Source organism: Giraffa tippelskirchi, chromosome 4, assembly GCF_054371585.1.
Source record: "Giraffa tippelskirchi isolate mGirTip1 chromosome 4, T2T-mGirTip1v1.2.pri, whole genome shotgun sequence".
NCBI classification, from domain to species: domain Eukaryota; kingdom Metazoa; phylum Chordata; class Mammalia; order Artiodactyla; family Giraffidae; genus Giraffa; species Giraffa tippelskirchi.
In genome coordinates, this window is record NC_137278.1 from 42,631,449 (window position 1) to 42,653,762 (window position 22,314).

At 35.2% G+C, this 22,314-nt stretch overlaps 1 protein-coding gene across 14 annotated transcripts in view; it reads left to right on the forward strand.

Moving 5' to 3' along the window:
- VPS54 (VPS54 subunit of GARP complex) overlaps positions 1 to 22,314 on the forward strand; it is a 101,157-nt gene that overhangs the window by 2,178 nt on the left and 76,665 nt on the right. The window contains exon 3 of one of the 14 annotated variants that reach the window (XM_081588345.1): positions 11,701 to 12,139. The exons of the other annotated variants lie outside the window; for them this stretch is intronic. The gene's annotated coding sequence lies outside the window, so the exon portion shown is untranslated. The remainder of the gene's footprint in view (positions 1 to 11,700; positions 12,140 to 22,314) is intronic. 14 annotated transcript variants of the gene reach the window in all.

A 22,314-nucleotide genomic window follows, 5' to 3' on the forward strand; every position in this document is an offset into this window, starting at 1 on the left:
ACTATCAAGACTGTCCATGTTTTGTTGTCCATGATGATATTAATATATTCTGGTCTTAGAGAAGTATTGTTTCTCTAACATTTGGCTTTCTGAAATGTTTTTCATTGCGTTTAAGTTATCCAGAGTTTATTAGGAAAAGATGATTAAATTTGTATTTGTTTATTTTCCGGAAAAGGTAATTTCTGGATAAGTATTAAGTTTTTTATGTCAGAATTAAAATCAAATCTTATATAACTCTTGAAATGGGAAACTTTGCAGAATTTGTTCTTAATCACATTCCTTTCCTATCAGTAAGAGTTGATTAAAATTCTTTTTCTGCTTTAAGCTTTTTACAAACTTTATTGAGTAAAGTACACTTAAAGGGTTAAATTCATCCATTTGTAGGTTATTTACATAGTTGTGCAACCATTACAATAATCTAATTTTAGAACATTTTCATCACCCCAAAAAGAAACCTCTGCCCATTAGCAGTTACTCCCCATTCTCCCCACTCCACCCTACCCCCGGACCTAGGCAACCACTAATCTACTTTCCATCTCAATATTTGCCTGTTATGGTTCACTCACATATACTGTATCAGCTCCCTGGAAAGTTTTTCTTTTAAAATTAATTTCCATGTTTAAAATAGTTTGAGTCAGGAAATAATCAACTGATCACTGGTATTAGTAAGTGATATTTTAAACAGTTGATATCCTGTTTGGTTGTATTCATCATAGATTACTACTGGAGAAAGAAAAAAGTTAGCATGAATGACTTCAGTGATCTGAGGAGGTGGTTTAGTCAGCTGGGAGTCAGTAAGTAAAAGATGAAGGAATGTTTTTGCCGTTGGATGTTAGAGTTGGAAAAGATCTTAAAGGTCATCTGCTTACTTCCTATTTCCTTCACAAATAGATGGAAGGAACCAGATGAGGAAATCTGGAGTGGAAGCTTGAATCTCTAGGACACATGGCTCAAGAACCACAGTGTGACCATGTAAAGCAAGAAATGGGGATTTGCAAGTTAGAACTGTGAAGATCTTATGTGTGTATAAGTATCTATGTATATATGGATGTATGTATTTGACATTTTACTAGCAGAGTAGTGAGAGAACTGGACATTTCCCCATCTTTGGGATGGAGGGAGGAGGGGACGATACATGTGATTCATGTTACAAAATCCTATAAAATGCTTTAACCTAAAGGAGGATGGCATATACGTTATTTAGGTATCTTTTTGTACTGTTACCATCTTATTTTTAAAAAATCCACATTTTAGAAACACAATTAAAAAAAAATTATACAGGGCTGGTTGGAGGCCTCCTTTTTCAAGACCCAGGGCCCTAACTTTTAAATCAGTGGTACTCAAAGAGGAGCAGTTTTGCCCTCCAAGGGATATTTGGAAATGCCCAAAGACATTTTTCATTGTCACGGCTGAGGGTTGGGTGCTGTTGGCCTCTAGCCAGGGATGTTGCTAAATATCCTATAATGTGCCAGACATATCCTACTCCACCTTGCCTCTCCCCCAACCTCCTGACACACACACAACAAAGAATTATCTGACCCTAAATATCAGTAATGTTCTAATCCTGTGGTTTGCATGATTCTGGTAAGCGCCTGAGCTAATGTTCCTGACTTCCACCAGATGGGAAAATATTCTCACTGGGCACTGTTTGGTTGGTTAGATGAAACTTTAGGTCCTCTGGCAATTCTCTCTCTTTGCAAGAGGAGACAGTGAGGGAAAAATCTGTGACATAATGCAGATATTTTTTTAGTCTGCTTAGTTGTCTTCAAATCTGAAGTAAAATAATTGTTTTTCTTTCTGAAGATGGCAGCCTTATTTTATTGCAGATTTGAGCTATTATGTTTTGAATTGTTCATTACTGGTACATAGGTTTTTGAATTGAAAATAGATAAATAGTATTTTCTTTACCTGGGTTTATTTTTTTCTGGTAGCTTCAACTGCCAAGGAAGAGAAGTAAGCTGTGTTTTAATTAATTAATAATGTATTTTATGATGCATAAAAATTCAAAGCTTACTCATGAATCTCATCTTTTTTTCTTATTGGCTCCACTTTTTAAAAAAATTATTTATTCTTGGTTGTGCTGGGTCTTGATTGCTGCATGCAGGCTTTCTCTAGTTGCGGTGAGCAGTTTTACTCTTCATTGTGGTTCGCAGGCTTTTCATTGCAGTGGCTTCTCTAATTGCAGAGCATAGGCTCTAGGCAAACAGGCTTCATTAGTTGCAGAATATGGGCTCAGTAGTTGTGGAGCATGGGCTTAGTTGCCCCAAAGGCATGTGTGATCTTCCTGGACCAGGGATTGAACTGGTGGCCCCTGCATTGGCAGGCAGTTTCTTTACCACGGTGAGAGTGAAAAGTGAAAGTGTTAGTCATTTAGTCCTATCTGACTCTTTGCTACCCCATGGACTGTAGCCTGCCAGGCTTCTGTGTCCATGGGATTCTGCTGGCAAGAATACTAGAGTGGATAGCCATTCCCTTCTCCGAGGTTCTTCCCAACTCAGGGATTGAACCTGGATGGTTCTTGAACGTCTGAGCCACTGGGGAAGCCCCCTTTACCACAGTACCACCAGGGAAGTCCTAGGCCTCACTTTTGACTCTTATTTAATTTCTTTGTAACAAGTTTAATTTGATGATGAAAGGAGATAGAAAAGTTGCAATCACTTTTGTTATTTACCAGCCATATGACTTTATTAGATAAATTACTCAATCTTTCTGAGCCTTAGTTTTCTCATCTGTAAGGTAGGAATAGTGGTACTTTTTGTATTTTAAAGTTATTGTGAGAATTAAATGAGATAATGTGTTAAGATGCTATGTCAGCTATAAAATACTATATGAGTTAGTTACTGTACCTGAAGCTAATATAATGTTGTATGTTAATTATGCTTCAATTAATAAAAAAAGTTACTTGTTTCAGAAGATTCAAATTAGAAAGGGATATAGATGATGCTGAAGCAGGAATACAGAAAGCAAGGCAGAGAAGTAACTTCTGAAAACCTCTCTAGGGAGAAGAGAGTTCTAAAAATATATTGATAACAAACTAGTGAAAGAACTAGTCAGTTCAGTTCAGTCACTCAGTCGTGTCTGACTCTTTGCAGCCCCATGGACTGCAGCTCACCAGACTTCCCTGTCCATCACCAACTCCCTGAGTTTGCTCAGACTCATGTCCATTGATTTGGTGATGTTTTCCAGCCATCTCATCCTCTGTCATCCCCTTCTCTTCCTGCCTTCAATCTTTCCCAGCATCAGGGTCTTTTCCAAAGAGTCAGTTCTTCACATCGGGTGGCCAAAATGTTGGAGTTAGTATTATCACCATAATTTGAAGCTCTTTCACCTGTGGGCAGACTGACTTCCTTCAGTAGCACCTGAGGGCATCACCATTACAACATAATATAAAACAGATGATTAAAATGGTGAAATTGAGTTATCAAGGAAAGATTACCTTGTTTTCAAAATATGCTGTTTGAAAAGCCATAAAAAAGTATAATTTAAGAATTAAAAATTTCATAAATGACTTATACAAAAAGTTTTGACCTTACCAAGAGTAAACTATAGTTATCCTGGAGCATTTCCCTTATTGGGAATAATTCCTTCTGCCTTCATTTATTATTCATGCCTTCCTTTTTTCTAGAAGAATTTTTCTACCACTGGTAATTGCTCTTCACATGTGAAGATTTAATTGAAGACATAGGGGTTTTAAACCTATCCACTATTTGTAAAATCTCATTTATTTCTAGATTTGTTTCTTTATTATTTTTCAACATCCTTTTTTATATAATAAAGAGATGTTTCGATTTTTCTACATGTTTAGTAGTCCGTTGTTGTGGATTTAGAGTTGGATTAACTGAAATACTTGAAATGAATGGGGAGAAATGTAATCTTAGAATTTTGTTAAACTGGTCAGTTTTCCTTCACAATCATACAGAAGTAAAACTGCAGATAAAACAGAATTCCAGCTATCCAGTGAGATTTTTTTGGACAGCATGAGGGTAGGGATGGTTGGAGACAGTATTCAAAATAAGTCATGTTGTGGTATTGGTAGGATTTTTTTAAAAAGTATGGTGAACTTAAATGGCAACCCACTCCAGTATTCTTGCCTGGAAAATCCCATAGATGGAGGAGCCTGGCAGGCTACAGTCCATAGGGTCGCAGAGTCGGACACGACTGAGTGACATCCCTTTCACTTTCACTTCATAGTGAACTTAAAAAATAATCAGATTGTAGGGAGTTCTCTGGTGGTCTAGTGGTTAGGATTCTAGGCTTTCACTGCTGTGACCCAGGTTCAGTTGTTGGGGAACTGAGATCCTGCAAGCCACAGCTGATGTAACCAAAAAAAAAAAAATCAGATTGTAGGAAATGGGGGCAAATTTTCATGTCAAAAATGCTACTGATTTGAATAATTTATATTCAATTAGTTAGCTTTTTGATTAAAACTAAGTTCTGAGATTGGGTGTTTGTGTATGAATATTGTGGTAATACATCATGTTTTATAATGTTTTTCTCCTATGGAGTGAATAATTTTGAAATCATAATAATTATTAAGAAAGTTTGTGACCTGGTTGGTTTTGTTTTGTTTTTCAGTTTGGCTAAATAAAATCCTAAGCTACAGCAGTGTCAGTTAGAATGGAGAGCAAGGGCTGGATTTGTAATTAAGAGTGGAGTCCATAGGGCAATTCAAGTTGGTGTAGAAATTGAAGAATGTAGAGAGGTCAAAGAGTTAAGTTGGCCCTATTTGTTTCTAGCTTGGTAAGCTATATAGATGGTGTTATTTACTGAGCTAGATAAAGAAGGAAGGTAGAGAAGGATGGGTAAAGATAGGGAATTTAAGTTTTGGATATCTTGAATTTTAGGTGTCTTTGAGACTTGTAGGTAAAGATACGCCCAGTAAGCAGTTACAAATTTTACTGACAAGTGGTTAGAAATAGAGAAAGATCTAAAATCTATCCAGTTTTCTCCATCTTCTCTACTATTATCTGAGTTTAGGCTATTGTCATCTCTCACCTACATTATTACAAGTTTCCTATTTCATCTCTTCTAGTCTTAGTCCTCTCCAGTCCAGTGTTACAATCAGTGATCTTTCTTAAGGGAAAATTTGATGATATCATTCCTCAGTTTAATTTATTTCTGTGATTTTCTTTTATCCTCATGATAAAATCCATATTCGTTATTGCTTTAACAAATTTATAAATTCATTTATGTTCTTTTCCCAATTTATCTCTCTAGTCTAGTGACTCTCCACAACTCTCTGTTCCCCTTAAATAAACAGATTGAATTACTTGTGGTTTCTGACAGTAGGCTCTCTCTTCCCTCTAAACCCTTGTGCTTACTCTTCCCTATTCCTGAAGGATTCTCCATATCACACTCTTTCTCCCCTTCATCTAACTGATTCATTTCTGCTTATCTTCAGTTCTTATTAAGCCTTCATTGGTCCATTGATTCATATTATTATTATTACTGAAAAGTTTCAAACTCACAGAAAAGTCAAAAGAACAGTAGAATGAACACACACACCTTTTGCCAAACCTGGTAACAGGATATGGATATTACAATGCTTCATTCTTAATACTTAAGCTTGTATCTCCCAGTTACAGGGACATTCTCTTGTATAACCACAATACTATCATGATACCTAATAATATCAACAATTGAGCAATTATAACATTATTCAACATATAGTCTGTACTTAAATTCTCCTATTTGTTCCAAAATTCTTTATAGATTTTTTTCTCCCTTTAATGCAAGAGTCAGTCAAGATTCATCCGTTGCATTTGGCTTCTGTGTCTCTTCAGTCTTTCTCAGTCTGGACTAGTCTCATTGTCACCCTTTCTTCTTGAGTTAAGTGTTTGAAAAGTAGAGGTGTTTGTCCTCAGGTATATTCTATATTCTGAATTAGTCTTTTTATGATTCAATTGTGGTAGAATATTTCTGATGAGAATACAGAACAGGTGATATATATATATATATATACTTATCACTTTATCACATTAGGAGACACCTAATACCAGGCTGTCCTCTTTTGGTGATTCCAGCTTGATCACTTGGTAAGAACTGACAATCTCTACTATTTAATACATGATTGACTTTGTGATACTTTGTGGCCATGTAAATATCATGTTCCTAACAATCTTTTGAACTTATGGTTTTAGCATCCCCATTAATGACCTTTGCTTGAATCAGCCATTGCATTGGAGCATTACAAATAGTGATATTTCTAATTCTTTCATTCTGTCTACATTTATTACCTTTGATGACTTTTGAGAGCAGTGAGAGCAGAAAGGCTGAATATAAGCAACTGAATTTAGAAATCAAGTCATTTCTCAACTTTTCCAATGCCAAGTAAGTGGTGAAGATGAAAGATGGATTGCTAAGGAGGTAGACAAGAAAGAGAATAGAGGTTTGCCAGTGAAGAGAGATAAGAAGAGTTAGCTTGAATAGATAGAGCTGAAGGAAAGAACTTTAGTACTTGACTTTTTTTGTGTGTGATGAATTGGTGAAATTGACAGGAGAAATTGAATAGGAGAGTAAGGAAATAATTCAGAGAACAAGGTCTTGGAGTGGAGAAGGATGAGGTCAAGAGCAGCAGGTTGGGGGATTAGCTCTGGAAAAGAGCAGACATCTTATACTGCACTCAGAAAGTTTAGGAGTTGTGTATAGGTGAGAATTAGGTATGTTAGGGTATGAATGAAGAAGTCATATCTGAGGACTTTATTTTATTGATATGTGGTAGATAGTTACTTTTTGAGCATGAGATTGGAGGTAAGCTAGGGAACATGAAAGTAATGAAGTCTGTTAAAAATACTGTGGGGATTGGGAAAGCGAAGTGCTTGAGAATAAATAAGTGAAAGGACTGCTGAGCAGAGCCTCATTTGAGATTGGAACTCATAAAGGTATAATCTGCATGTTTTTACATAAATTTTTTCTGGCAGTGTTCTGCACCCAGGAACAAAAGCAAAGACAGATTGTATTGAAGATGGATGAGCAAGGAGAAAATTAACATGCAAGGGAGACTGTTGAAGTTATTGACCATGAGATCCAATCTAAGTAGAGAAGCTTGTAAGGCAGAACTGGGCTAAGAGACCCAAACAGTGGGGAGAGGTATAGAGGTAATACCAAGCAATAATTCATTAAAATGCTATTTCATTGTTGGTTTGGGGTTATAGTACTAATGAACTTCATAGTTACAGTTACTTTATACTTCAAACTGACATTTAAATATTTTCATTCTTGAATCACTTACTGACTCACTGCAGATGAGTTTCTAGTTATTTTGCTTTATTTTTCTCTAAAAAATTTTTTTTCAACAGCATCATCTTTATTATTTTTTATAGAGTACATACTTGTTAGATTATTTGAAGACCCTTCCCTTCAAGGAGCTAGATAAAATATATAGTTTATTAATAAAGATAGACCTAACACTAGATTATTTTTACTCTAGAAAAAAGCAAGGCAGGGTAACCCAAAACAGTGGATAAATCCTAGTGTCATTTTTGCCCTTCTTGAGAATACATTAATATATAATTTTCTTTTAGCAACTACTTTCAAGGTAGGGTAGATTATATAGATTTTATTTTAATTTTACTATTTTTGTAGGCATGTTAATAAGTGTCTACTGATTTACATATTTAAGACATTTGTATTCTCCAGTAACTTTGAATGAGTGATTTTAGGGTTTGTTACTGTTTGGCCAAGACACCAAGAATAGAATACCATATTCTTATCTGATTCACTCTGACAAAATTTCACTAGTAATACAGTAATATCAATGCTCTAAAGGAGTAAAATAAAACATCCAAGTTATATTTTGTTTTCATTCAACTTTTTACATATTAGAGACAGATTTTTCACAGTACTATAGTATGTTTTTATAGCATATTGTATGGTAGATGCTGGGGAAAAAAGACATTGTTTTAATTTTAATAACATCTAGATTTTTAAAATGTATTTATATCGTATTTTGAGGATATTTGTGATTTTATTCCTAATAAGAATGTCACACATTAAATATTACTTATTTTATAGCCATTTAAGAATATGTAAATTTAATATTGTAAATATTTATATTTCTTATCCTTCCAGACAAGATTCTCTCTTATTGTTCCTTTTTGTCGCTAAATCAAAAGTAAATAAGGAACTTTAGGAAACAATTTTATGGACTCTGAGGGAGAAGGTGAGGGTGGGACGTTCTGGGAGAATAGCATTGAAACATGTATATTATCATATGTGAAAGAGAACACCATTCCATGTTTGATGCATGAGACAAGGGCTCAGGGCCGGGGCAATGGGATGACCCAGAGGGATGGGATGGGGAGGGAGGTGGGTGGGGGGTCCAGGAAGGGGAACACATGTAAACCCATGGCTGATTCATGTCAATGTATGGCAAAAACTATTACAATATTGTAAAGTAATTAGCCCCCAACTAAAATAAATAAATTTATAAAAAAAAAAAAAGTAAATAAGGAACTTTAGGAAACACATGTATTTAGCGTTTCCTGCAAGGCACAGGGTCTCATAAATGTCAAATGGGAATGTAAGGAAAAAGAAAATTAGATTAGCACAACTCTGTTCTTATTTTCTGTGTTTCTTTAATTTCAACTTTATTTCCCTAAATTTAGAAATACTGATATATGCAAGGAAAAAAGAACAGTCTAATGTCCAACCAAAGATAGATTTGATAAAAATTATTAGAGATTATTTTTTAATCATAGTTAATTTAAAATATCTCAAATATGTCATATTCTAAGAAACACTTGGCACAACACTTTTGGAATTTTGAGAGCCAATTTCTGGCTAATGGTATAGTTAAGCTTCTTTCCTTCAGCTAAAACAAAAATAATATACTTCTCCACTATGTAAGATTTATCATCTGATAGACTCTAGTTTAATCATAATTTTTAAAGTAGCTAAGTTATAAAATATTATATATCATATATATTATTGCTTACAGTGATCTCAATAATGAAGCTAACTATTAAACATAAAGATTTGAGCTTTCAAAAAATACTTACAAATTAATGCTCTCATATAAATAAGTACTTGTCTTCTCATGTTGGTGACCCATTGTAGCATATTTATCCCTCATTGCAGCTCAGGAATTATCCTTTTGCTAAGAAAAATGGTAAATTATACTGATGAAAATGTATAGTGTCTTTTTCCTTAAGTAATAATTTTCTACCCATTTCAGTCTTGTAAAATTATTGAACCTAAAACTGCCCTAAAAATAGTCCTTAAAAAGTTATCAAAGATATTGGTTATTGTTGCCATTTATTTTTAATATAAGATGTACTTAAAAAATGATTGTTCTTCTAAATAATTGGATCAGTAATTGATGAGAAAAAGAAGACAGAAAAGTAAAGCACTGGGTGCCTGACATGGATGGGAGGCAGTTGTGAAAAACTTAGATTTGTTTTTTTTTAATTTTCTTTCCAGAGAGGCAATGGGCTTTGGAGACAGAGATATGGAATTTAGAATCAGAAGATCTGAGTGCAAATCACATCTTCACAACTAACTAGCTAAATGGTGTGAAGCCAAGTTAACTCTTGAACCTGTTTCTGTATCACAGAATAAGGATCACTGATTCATTCATTCATGATTCATTCAGAAATGTTTTTCTTGCAAGGTTGTTAGCAGGACCAGCAAAATCATATAAATGAAACTAATCAATTATGGACCATATAGTGTTTAGTAATTATTATTGTTATTATTATTCTTGTCTTTCGGTTGCTTCCCTCTCCCCTGCCATCCTTCCTTATTTCATGGATAACATATTTTCATTGCCCTTTTGATTTTAGGACTTCAGACAATTTTCAGAACTAGTGGTGGGAGTGATGCAGTCCAGGTTCACCCAAGGCCCAGCTGATCTCCTGCACATCATGAATAAGGGCATTAGGCAGAAGAGTAGTATGGAAGGCAACTCTTCTGGATCAGCTTGCTCATTTTTTTTTTTTTTTTTACTGTTGCCTGACAAAGTCCTGTTTTTCTCAAAGTGGGGCATAGCCCAAGGTGCCTCATAGTCTCTGAGTATAAATATTCAGTATCTTTTCTGCTTTCTCCTCTCCATCCATCCCATCCTATCCCCCTGAGAATCTATTTCTTCCTTCTCCCTCATCTTTTTCCACCACTTTTTCTTATTTCTTTTAATCTCACCCCCAGTTGATTTCTTGCTGTTTGCCTATAAATGTGCTCAGGTCTCCCATGGCCTAAAAAATTCTTGCTCAACTCTTAATTGGTTTTCTTTCATCACCAAAAATCTGTTGATATTGTTGCCTTTGTTACTTCATCGTTTGCTTAACCTCTTGTGGTATGGCTTCTGCCCCAAACATTGTCCTAAAACTGTTCTAATCCAGTGTCCTTTCTGAAGTTAAAAACCTACTTGACCCCTCTCTCTGCAGCATGTTGACACTACTGTTCATACTTTCCTTCTGGACCCTTCTCCCTTGACTTCTGTAGGATGATTTTTCTGACTGTTTTCTTCCTTACCTCTTACATGTATTTGCCCCACTCCTTACTCTGAGCTCTCATTAGCCCTCTTTTTCTGCACTTTCTTCCTTTGTAATGTTACTTTCCTGTGACTAGAATTATTTATTATTCCTGTAATGTGATTGAACTAGGAAAGGTGATGCAAAATTCAGGAAAGCAGGATTCTGTTTACTATAAAGAGATAATTTTTTTCCTAAAGCAGTTATAGTTGCTTTATAGTAATAATCTGCTTTTGAAGCAGTCACTTCTCCATTATTGACGGTCTTCAAATGGAGGCAGTGAGACCAGGAGTAGAAAGGATTCATATATTGGTAGACAGTTGAGCTAGATGATCTTTTAAAGTCTGGTCCAACTATCTCATCCACTCCACTTCCATGGACTGAATTTTGACCATTATTAAATGTCTTCCAAAAATAGTTTTTCTACCTTCTGTGCCTCATCATCCCTCTTCTTTCTCACAAACAGTTTTGCTTTTATTTTATCAAAAATTACTAAAAGTTTCATCATTATTTTCCACTACTCTTTTTTCTTTCCTTTGACTGGCATGGCTTTGAGGACCACCGTTCTATGCTTTGATCACTTTTCTGATAGTAAATTCTATCTGCCCATATTGGTTTGCTTCCTCTACCTCAAACTAGAGGCACTGAAGCAATGGAGGAGGTTTGGAATCCTAAACTTTAATTTTAAAACTTTGTTTGGCACAGTCCAAATGTTAAGGCTTAAGATGTTTATAATGATAAATAGTAGTAGTGCAATTATTTGTCAAATGTCTCCTATGTGCCAAATACATAGATTATGTAAATTATATTTCGTTTTGTCAGGGAGTGTTTATCAGGAGGCTTCCTGTGTGCTGTTTCCTCTGTTCCTTATTAATTCCTGAATATTCAGGAATTAAGAGGAGTGGCAAGCCTCTCCCGGGACTGAGGAATGCATGCATTTCCTTCCTTAGTTTTTCCTTACAGTGAAAAGTAACTATTTATGACCCTCTAACTTTTTATGAACTGTATGGTAAAAATGACCCTCTTTCTTTGATATGGATTGTCTTCTAGCTTTATGATTTATTTCCTTGGTAATTTGTAAGTCTGGTCTTGTGATCCTTATCTTTGCTGAAAAGCTACCTTGCAAAACAGTATAGATACTCACACTATGTTGAATAAAGCACCCTTGTTCCATCAGAGCTTGGGTCTTCATGTCTTTCTTTTTCTTTCTTTCTCTCTCTCTCTTCCTCAGGCTAATTCTTTGGATCACAGAGGCCTGTTGAGCTCACTTTCTTGCCCGGGCTTTCAAGACCTCCTCGAGAGGGCACCCTGTGCCTACGTGAAGCAACGCAAACCTTGTGTCAGAGGTTTTATTGGTTCTCTGGGTAAACCAGGGAATATCAGCCTCTTTCTCTCTTTTCCTTTCTTATCGTTAACTCTGGACCACCAGGTTCCGGTCCATTAAAGGACCCCAACATCGTTTAAATGTTACAGCATTGCTATGAGGAAGACACTGTTGCTGTCCCATTTTACAAATGAAGAAACTGAGGGCAACGTAAGAAAGTTGTCAAAGGTCACACTACTCATAAATGACAGAGATCTAACTCACTTTATGGTCAGTGTTCTTAACCAGTATATTATACTGTGTTACAGGAAAGATAAAAATCTAGAATCAAATTTTAGGACATCAGGTAATGTTATACAAACAAGGTAACGTATTTTTGACTTAGGTTTTTAGATTGTTTTGAACATGAACTTACAAGAAACATTATTAGTGGCTTGTTTGTGCTTACCTGTTTTTCCATGATAGTCATTCATTTGTTCATTCATTCGTTGAACATTCATCCATGCTAGGTGTGGTATAGAAAAATGAATGAAGCAAGTATAATTTTATGATGTAGTGAGAAAGACAGGAAATAAGCAGGTAAATAATCAGTTATAATTTGAGAAAGTACCATAAGGATCACAAACCATAAGGCTAATAGTAGAGAGTAACCAGGATATGTGTGTTGGATGGGGGATAAGGTAAGAGGAGGAAGTACTTAAATACTGTGGTCAGGAAAAGCCTGTTATTTACCATCATTAACATTTTGTCATATACCTTTTCATACATTATATATATAGCTGTATTAAGTTTTTATATCAAAATGACATTGTACTGTGTATTCTGTTTTGTAATCTTATAATTGAGTCTCTTGAAGCAATAGCCACTGTATGTTAATTTCCTCACCTATTTCACTCCAACCTCTGCATTCTGCTTCCACCTCCACTATTGGACTTGACATTGCTTCCCAATGTGATGTGGTTACTTCCTAACTGCCAAATGTAAAGGAGGTTTTTTCCCCTTAGTATTAATATTTTATTTGTGAATTCTGAGCTGATCATCCTAAAGGAGATCAATCCTGGGTGTTCATTGGAAGGACTGATGTTGAAGGTGAAACTCCAGTACTTTGGCCACCTTATGCGAAGAGTTGACTCATTGAAAAGGACCCTGATGCTGGGTAGGATTGGGGGCAGGAGGAGAAGGGGACGACAGAGGATGAAATGGTTGGATGGCATCACTGACTTGATGGACATGGGTTTGGGTAGACTCCGGGAGTTGGTGATGGACAGAGAGGCCTGGTGTGCTGCAATTCATGGGGTCACAAAGAGTCGGACACGACTGAGAGTCGGACACGACTGAACGACTGAACTGAACTGAACTGAGCTGATTTTTCTTCCCTTTTTTCTTCTACCTTCTTTGATATTCCTTCTCTTCTTTATCACATGCTTTTCTTTTTATCTTTCTTTCTTTCTTCAGAAATGTTGTTGGAGTCCTCTTAGATACTGTACTTGGCCCTCCTCTCTTGGAATGATATATCATTCAACACCAATGTCTTAAGTCTGTAATGGCTCACCACAGTCTTGTGGATCAAGTCTAAACTCCATTGTCAGATTGCATGCAGCTTAAGGAATATTCATTTTTTTATCTAAAGAAAAAAGAAATGAACTTTTACTAATATTTGTTATGAAGTTTGATACCAGCATCTTCAATCAGTCCACATGTTTATTTATCAGATAATCACATTATATAGATAAGTGAGTAAGCTCAAGGGATTAACATTAGTATCCTTCACTTAGTTCATCCTTGTGATGTAATAGCCTTTTATGAGTAGTTAATTAGGTTTACAGATTATGTTATCTAGTTTTAAATAAACCAACTCTTACAAAATGTTCAATAATTCCTATAGAGAAGTCATATCTTGGATAAATACTAATAATGGAACCAGAGTAAATAACAAAGCATAGAGTTGGATTCTCCTACTCTTAATACAAGCTTTTCCATAGCCATATATTAAAAGTACAAAAGAGCTGTCAAATTCAAGAATATGTTATGTATGTTTTTATTAACAAGAAGAAAAAACATTCCAAACTTGCTAATTTTTTTTTTTTTCCAGAAATGGCATGTGACTTGACAATAATATGTAACCAGACAGAGTGAAATACACAGACACAGACAGACAGACATATTAAATCTGTCCCCACAGGGTATTTTTGTTTGTTTTTAAATAAAAAAAGTTATATATATAAAATTTTATATGTAAAGTATAGTGAAAAAATAGAGTAGTTGATTTTTTAGAAATACTAGCTATTGTGTTTAGAAAAACAAGCTATTGTAAATCTCTTTTAAAAATGGATGTTTGGAAATATTCCATCATTGTGCTATTCTGTTAAATGATGAACTCTTTAAAAGCCCAGAGTGGAGTTTTCTTCCTTGTTTTAAAAATCTCAAAATAGAGAGTTTAGACAGTGTCATCAGTGATTTCTTCCATTTGGTTCTGCATTCCTATGTGAGATACTTTCCCCTGCCCCAATAACAAGCATTAAAAGCCAGATATAAAAATAAATTGAACTCAGAGCCAAACCTTTGAATCACCATTTCATGAAGTTTAAATCAAGACTTTTAATGATAATGAATCATAGTGAAATCACATTACTATCTATTAAAAGTAGTGAGAGTACAAAGTACTTTCTTGCCAGCAATTAATAGATTATTTTAAATGTCTTTCCTCTTTTAACAAATTTCCATTTAGCATAATTTTATATTATGTGCATTAATATAATGCATGTTGTACCCTATATAATTTATAAATGATGATTTTTAAAAAGTTTTTTTCTGATGGGATATAGGATCAAAAGTTTGTAAATTGCTGATATAGATCATAAATATCCCAGATCAAAGGAAGGCTAGTTTTCTCAGGGTTGTTGTTGTTTAGTCACTAAGTTGTATCCATCTCTTTTTGTGACCTCATGGACTGTATAGCCCACCTGGTTGCTCGGTCCATGAAGTTTCCCAGGCAAGAATACTGGAGTGGGTTGCTATTTCCTTCTCCAAGGTATCTTCCCGACCCAGGGATTGAACTCGCTTCTCTGGCACTGGCAGACAGATTCTTTACCACTGAGTCACCAGGGAAGCCCTCTGAGGGTTAATAGCCATTAGAAAAGATTTATAGTGGAAGTAGGTATAAGACTGAAGCTGAACTTCCGCTGTTTAATGATAGCATTGTTCCAGATTAATGAAGTGTCATAGTTAATTTTATGTGTCAATTTAACTGAGCTAAAGGATACCCATATTGATGGTAAAACATTATTTCCAAGTGTGTCTTTGAGGGTGTTCTGGAAGAAATTAGCACTTGATTCAGTGGACTGAGTAAAGATACCTGCCTTTGCCAGTGTGAGTGGGCATCATCATCATCTAATCCTTTGAAGGCCTGAATAAAACAGAAAGACAAAGGAGGGAGAGTTTGTTCTCTCCTCTTGAGCTGGGACATTTATCTTCTCTGGCCCTCACACGTGTGAGCTCTTGGTTCACGGCCTTTGAACTCGGGTCTTAATGCCAGTGGCCTCCTGGATTTCAGGCCTCGACTTCAGACTGAATTATACTGTTGGCTTTCGTGGTTCTCTAGTTTGCAGAAATCAGATGGTGGGACTTCTCTTAGCCTGCATATCTGGTTGGTGAGCCAATTCCTTGAATAACTATCTTGTAAATATCCTATTGAGTCTGTTTTTCTGGAGACCCTGACTAATATATACAGAGTAATAAGTTTTCATAGGAAAACATTTGGAAAATTCCAAAAAAGCACAAATGAATAAAAATTTCTTGTAACTTTGTCTTTGGAGGTAACCATTGTTAAAATTGTGGTATATGTCTGTGCATTTTTTTTTGGAAATATGTATGCTTATTTTAAATTAGAAAATTGGGATCATACTGACATACTACTTTAAAACCTATTTCCACTTAACAATATATGTTAAGTGGAAATATATGTCATATGTCACTTAACATATGTCATATGTTAAGTGGAAATATATATATCATTCAGTATTTTGCAATTCTATTAGACATTTTTTTAAGTTGTAAAAATATATGTAACATAACATTTACCATCTTAATCATTTTTAGATGTGCAGTTCAGTAGTGTTAAGTATATTTCACGTTGTTATGGAGCCAATCTCCAGAACTTTTTCATCTTGCAAAACTGAAACACTATGACCTATTAAACAACTCCTTATTTTCCCACCCCTGGCCCTTGACAACCACATTCTTTCTGTCTCAGTGAATTTCACTGTTTATATACTTCATGTAAGTGGAATCATACAGCATTTATCTTTTTGTGATTAGCTTATTTCACTTCTCATAGTGTTGTCAAGATTCATCCATGCTATAGCAAACGTCAGAATTTCTTTCTTTTTTAAGGCTGAATAATAATAATATAGTATGCTGCTGCTGCTGCTGCTGGTAAGTCACGTCAGTCGTGTCTGACTCTGTGCGACCCCATAGATGGCAGCCCACCGGGCTCCGCCATCCCTGGGATTCTCCAGGCAAGAACACTGGAGTGGGTTGCCATTTCCTTCTGCAGTGCATGAAAGGGAAAAGTGAAAGTGAAGTCACTCAGTCATGTCCGACTCTTATCGACCCCACAGACTGTAGCCTACCAGGCTCCTCCGTCCATGGGATTTTCCAGGCAAGAGTACTGGAGTGGGGTGCCATTGCCTTCTCCGTAATATAGTCCACTGAGTATTATTACATTATATTATATAATGTAATAATACTCGGTGGACTGAGTTGATGGACATGAGTTTGAGTGAACTCTGGGTGTTGGTGATGGACAGGAAGGCCTGGCGTGCTGCAGTCCATGGGGTCGCAGAGAGTCAGACACGACTGAGCAACTGAACTGAAATGAATAATACGCTATTGTGTATATATAACACATTTGCTTATCCATTCATCTGTGAGTGAATGCTTGGGTTGCTTCCACCTCTTGGCTATTATGAATAATATTGCTGTTACATGAGTATACAAATAACTCCTCAAGATGCTGCTTTCTGTTCTTCTGGGGATATACATAGAAGTGGAATTGCTGTATCATATGGTTGTCCTATTTTTACTGTTGAAGGAATTGCCCTGCTGTTTTCTGAAATGGCTGCACCATTTTTCTTCCTACCAACAATGCATAAGGCTTCTAGTACCTCCACATCCTTGCCAACACTTTTTGCTGTTGTTTGATTGGTTGGTTTTATTTTTCTTGGATAGTACCCATCCCAATGGATGTAAAGTTTGCAATCCTGTTTTTAATGACAGTGTAATCCATTGGTTGTACTGTAGCTTATTAAATAACCAGTTTCTTCTTATTTAGGAGTTTGGTTGTTTCAACTTTTTTGCTTTTAAAAATAATGTTGAGATTATTTTTGCTCATATTTTAGAATGTGTGTATATTTTTCTTAATATATATAATCTAGAAATGAAATTTGAAATGAACTTTGAAGGGAGAAGAGGCAATGAATAGGTAGAAGGATGGTATGAATATTCCAGGAAGGACACAGCCTTAACAAAGACAAGGAAGCCTTGATATCCTGATGGATTAAAGCGATATTTAGACCACCCTATCTAGAACAGAGATTATCCATGGGTAGTAGTAAATAAGGCTAGAAAGGAAGGTAAGCATCAGATTGTGGAAATCCTTGACTACCAACTTGTAGAGCTTGGCATTTGTTTGGAAAATAATAAATAATTTTAGAGGTTTTTGATCTGAAGTACGACAGAATGAAAACATTCTAGAAGGTTAATCCTGAAGCAATGTGCAGAATAGTTTAAAATGGAAGCAGAGAGACCAGTTAGAGGATCACAGTATGATAGAAGGTCAATAGAGGGCAAGGAAGTTTAGATTTTATAAAGTAGGGTATATTATAAAGTAAAGTAATCACTTTTGAAAAATAGAAGGGAAGTAAAATGATTAGTGAGTATATCTGTGTTAACCACTTTGGTGAAATGTTTTGTATACATTGAAATGGTAGAGGGAAAAAAGAAGTCTGGCTATTATTTTACCTGTAATAGGCAATTTCATAGATAATTCAGAGTTGGCTGTGAGTGACTTTGTAATATCAACGTTCTCTATAAGCAGCTATTACTTTAATATAGAAGCAAGGGAGATTTTTACATAGTACCTGGGTAATGCGTCTGGTAAATGTTCCTCTGTTTCAGCTTCCTTCTCATTCAGCTTTTAAGGAATTCTAGGTTCTATATGCGGTATTACTCTTCTACAACATTAAAACTTGACTGAAATTTATTGATTTTTCTTCCATATTTGAACTTGTACAATAATGCCATCTTCAGGGCAGATTAGCCATTACAAATTTAATGTTTTTCTTTCTCTCTGATACTTATATTTCGCATTATTTATTTAATGTTTGGAAAATATGAAAAGTTTCTTTCCTTCAACTTTTTATTGTGAAAACTAAAAAACATACAGAAAAGTGAAAGAATAGAACACGTTATAGTCATATGTACTTGACTTAGATAAACCATTTTTAACATTTTGCCATTTTATTTGTGTATTTTTTACTGAATCATTTGAAAGTAAGTTGTAGGTGACATATTTTACTCCTGAATACTGTAGTTTTCATGTCCTGAATATAGAACAATTTTCCCATAATCTCAATATCATCAATCCACCTAAGAAAATTAATAGTAATTCCAAACCTCATACAGCATCTAGTCCACATTCAGAATTCTCCAGTTGTTCCAATAGTGTATTACAGCAAAGTTTTTTTGAGCCAGCATTCAGTCAAGGCTCACAATTGCCTTTAGTTGTCTTTATTTATTTTAATATAGAATGCTTTACCACCTTTCAAAAATGACATTGATCTAAGTGTCCAGGCCAGTTTTCTTGTAGATTATCTCATATTCTCAGTTTGTTTCCCCATGTTTGTTTTAAATCCTGATATCCTATTTCCATCTATTTTCTTAGACTGGAAGGTAGGTCTAGAGCAAAAGTACTTAACCTGCAGTTCACATATTCTGTAGGGTCTGTGAATAGAATTCAGGGAGTCTGAATTTTGGATGGGGAGAAAAATTACATCTTTATTTTAACTCAGTGGTTCTCAACTGGGGTGATTTGTCCTCTCACTTCTCCTTCCCCACATAGGAATGTTTGGCTGTGTCTGAAGATATTTTAGTTGTCACAACTGAGTGGAAGGCTGCTATTGGAATCAAGTGGATAGAGGCTAGGGATGCATCTAAAGATCCTACAATGTACAGGGGTGTACCCCCAACATCAAAGAATTATGTAGATCAAAATGTCAGTGTTAATGATGCCATGGTTGAGAAACCCTGCTTTAACTGAATTTTAGCATTTCCTTTAGTTGTTAATGTAAGAAACCCCTTACACGGATATTAATACTAGCTATAACTTTGTTACCAAGAGAAATTTTACTTGTTTTCATATCATATTAAATCGTTGCAAGTATCTCAAAATATTTATGCTCATTTATTGCTTAAGAATTAGATGTTGTTCAGTCACTAAGTCATGTCTGACTCTGCGACCCCATGGACTGTAGCACATCAGGCTCCTCTCTCTTCCACTATCTTCTGGAATTTGCTCAAATTCATGTCTGTTAAGTTGATGATGCTATCTAACCATCTCATCCTCTGCTGCCCTCTTCTCCTGCCCTCAATCTTTCCCAGCCTCAGGGTCTTTTCCATTGAGTCAGCTCTTCACATCAAGTGGCAAAGTATTGGAGCTTCATCTTCAGCAACATTCCTTCCAGTGAATAGTCATGATTGATTTCCCCGGTCAGTCCTAAAGGAATTGGATAGATTTGCATAATCAAAAAGCAAAAATAGAGGCAGTTCAAGAGGGTGGAGTAGAAGGACATACACTCATTTCCTCCTGTGAGAGAGCGCTGAAATCGCAACTAGCTATTGAAAAACCATCAACAAGAGGATGCTGGATCCTGTTCAAAAAAGATATTCCACATCCAAAGACCCGGTAAAAAAAATAAATTAAAAAAATAAACAGAAAAAACCCCAAAATTATTGCTGTATTATAATTTGAAAAGATAATTTGATAGCTATATTTAAGTGTAATTTTGTAATCTTATGTCTTTTATGCATTGTAAACATTATTCTGCTAGGGTTCTGTAGACTTCACCAGAGTGCCGAAGGAATCCACAGAACAAAGAGGCTTGACCCTCAGTCTAGAGGGTTGATCAGATTGGGTTAAACATTTTTGGTGAGAGTGCTTCATAGGTGATGGTATTTATCTCATATTGTCATTTCATGAATCACATAATATCAAGTTATCTTACTATTATAAATGATGCCAAGTTTGATGACTTGGTTAATTAAGATGGTGACAGCCAGATTTTTCCATTTTATAGATATGTTTTCCCCTTTGCATTGCAAGATAATCTGTAAGGTGATATTAATTCTTAGGCATTAGGTGAATTTTCTGTTTTTGAGCTGCCTTTCACCTAATAGCTTTAGCATACATTGATGATTTTTACATTGGGGTTTACAAAATGTTGATTTTCTGTTTCAGTCATTTCTTCACACTTACTGGCATTCCTTTGTGAAGAAGAGATTTCCTTTACCTACCCTATCCCACCCCTCTTCCTCATTCCTCTTCCTCCAGGTATCATGAAAGATTCATTTTTTGTTTGTTCAATATGTTACACTCAATTAGGGTTGCTTGTTTGTTTAGAGTGCTCAACTTGGCATGAATGTGACCAGTGGGAGCCCCTTTAACTTGGTCCTTGGTCCTTTTGATAAATCCTACTGGTCTTAGAGGAGTTCCTTGCTTTCTGACACAAGAGTTCTCATGATTGACTTGTTCTTTCTATGCTCCAGGTTTCGAGTCAACTATTTCTTTAAAGAATCATTGTTTCTTTATAGGGAATGGTATTTAGAAACCAGGGTCTGAGCATTTGGTGTGCTCATTGATTCTGGAGTGACGCTGCTTCTAGCCCTTTTTAATAGAACATCTTCACTAAACTTTTAGCATAAAAAGATATTTTGAACTACAGGAAAGAAAATCAAATGTTTCTGACTTATTCATCTTTGCAGTTTCTTGCTTTTGGAATGAATGAGTCTGTTTATTCCTTTCTTTATCAGCCCAGACCTGTGCTTTTATCTGTTCACTCAAGGATTATTGGTAATTGTCTAATGTTTCTCTCTTCTGATCCGTCCTACATAACACCCATTTCATTCTTTTGTAGAGTATTATATACTGCCTATGTGACAGGAACTGTATTCGGCGTGTAGAATACACAGGGAAATGGAAACATCAAGAAGTTCACAGTCTAATAAGAAAGATCTATATGAAAACCAAAATTTCAGTATGATTGGTGCAAAATAGAAATGCATAAACAGTGACTAAGTGTAAGAAATCAAAAAAGGCTTCAATAGAAAATATTTGAGTATGGTATTGATGTAATTATGAGAAGATTACCATGTGAAGAAGGGTGGATCTATTTATAGGTTCTCATTGTTGGTGACCACTGGTTAAGTGCCCAGTTTGCATCTAGGTGGCAGTTACAAGTGCAAGTGTTATTAATAGAAATCAGGAGTTGCTGCATTTAGTGCTGAGAGCTTTCCTTTTTCCTGTATTCTGTGGTTTTTGTTTGTTTTTCTGAGTAGACTATTCTTTGCTTACACTAAAGCTTTCTCACTATGATGCCTCATCATTTCTGTTCTTTAGCCTTTCAGTGAAAGATTATTTCTTTGAAAGATTATTCCCCTGAAATTGTTTGGTTTAGAGGCCATGTAGGTTTACTGTATTTGTTTATACATCCATGCTTTTTGAATAAATCCAGTGTGTTTTATTACCAATGATTGCACTTACTAAATGTCTGTATCATACTTGTTAAAGTTTGTTTCTTACTGTGTCTTAATAAAAACAGACTGGTGAGAGGATTTGAGAGATGGTTAGAAATTGGGGCTCCCTCATGTAAGTAGTACTCTAATTTTATATAATCTCTTTATAGCTAGAGATTGTCCCTCTTTTCATAGGAATTAGGAAGGTTGTAGGGGAAAAAAACCCCAGAAACTTGTATATGTTAACCAATTCAAAAACTTTAAGGAGTAAATAAGATATCTTTATTTCTCCACCTAGGAGTGAGAAGTAACTTATAGGAGTTTAGAAATGTTTTTTTAATAAGTCCCCATCTTCCCAAGTATTTCTAGATTCCTAAGATGGCAATTAGACTTTCTTTTCACTGTAAAAACAATGTGATGGTAAATAGAATAGATTGAAATGATAATGTGCTATTGTTGGAATCAATGTTTAATTTATCTAACATCAAGCAATGGGTGTTTGACATAAATACATTTTCCATATATTTGTAGCCTACATCTTTAAGTATCAGAACATGTTTATTTTAGCCGTTTTATTTGTTGAAAGTAACAAAAATGTTAGACTTATTGTTACATTTACAATTGTCTTTACCAAACACTTAATGTACAGGATTCTGTGTTATCACTGTTTCCTATCTTTGGATATTTCTTTTCTCTTAAACATACAAATGCTTTTATACTGAAGTAACTGTA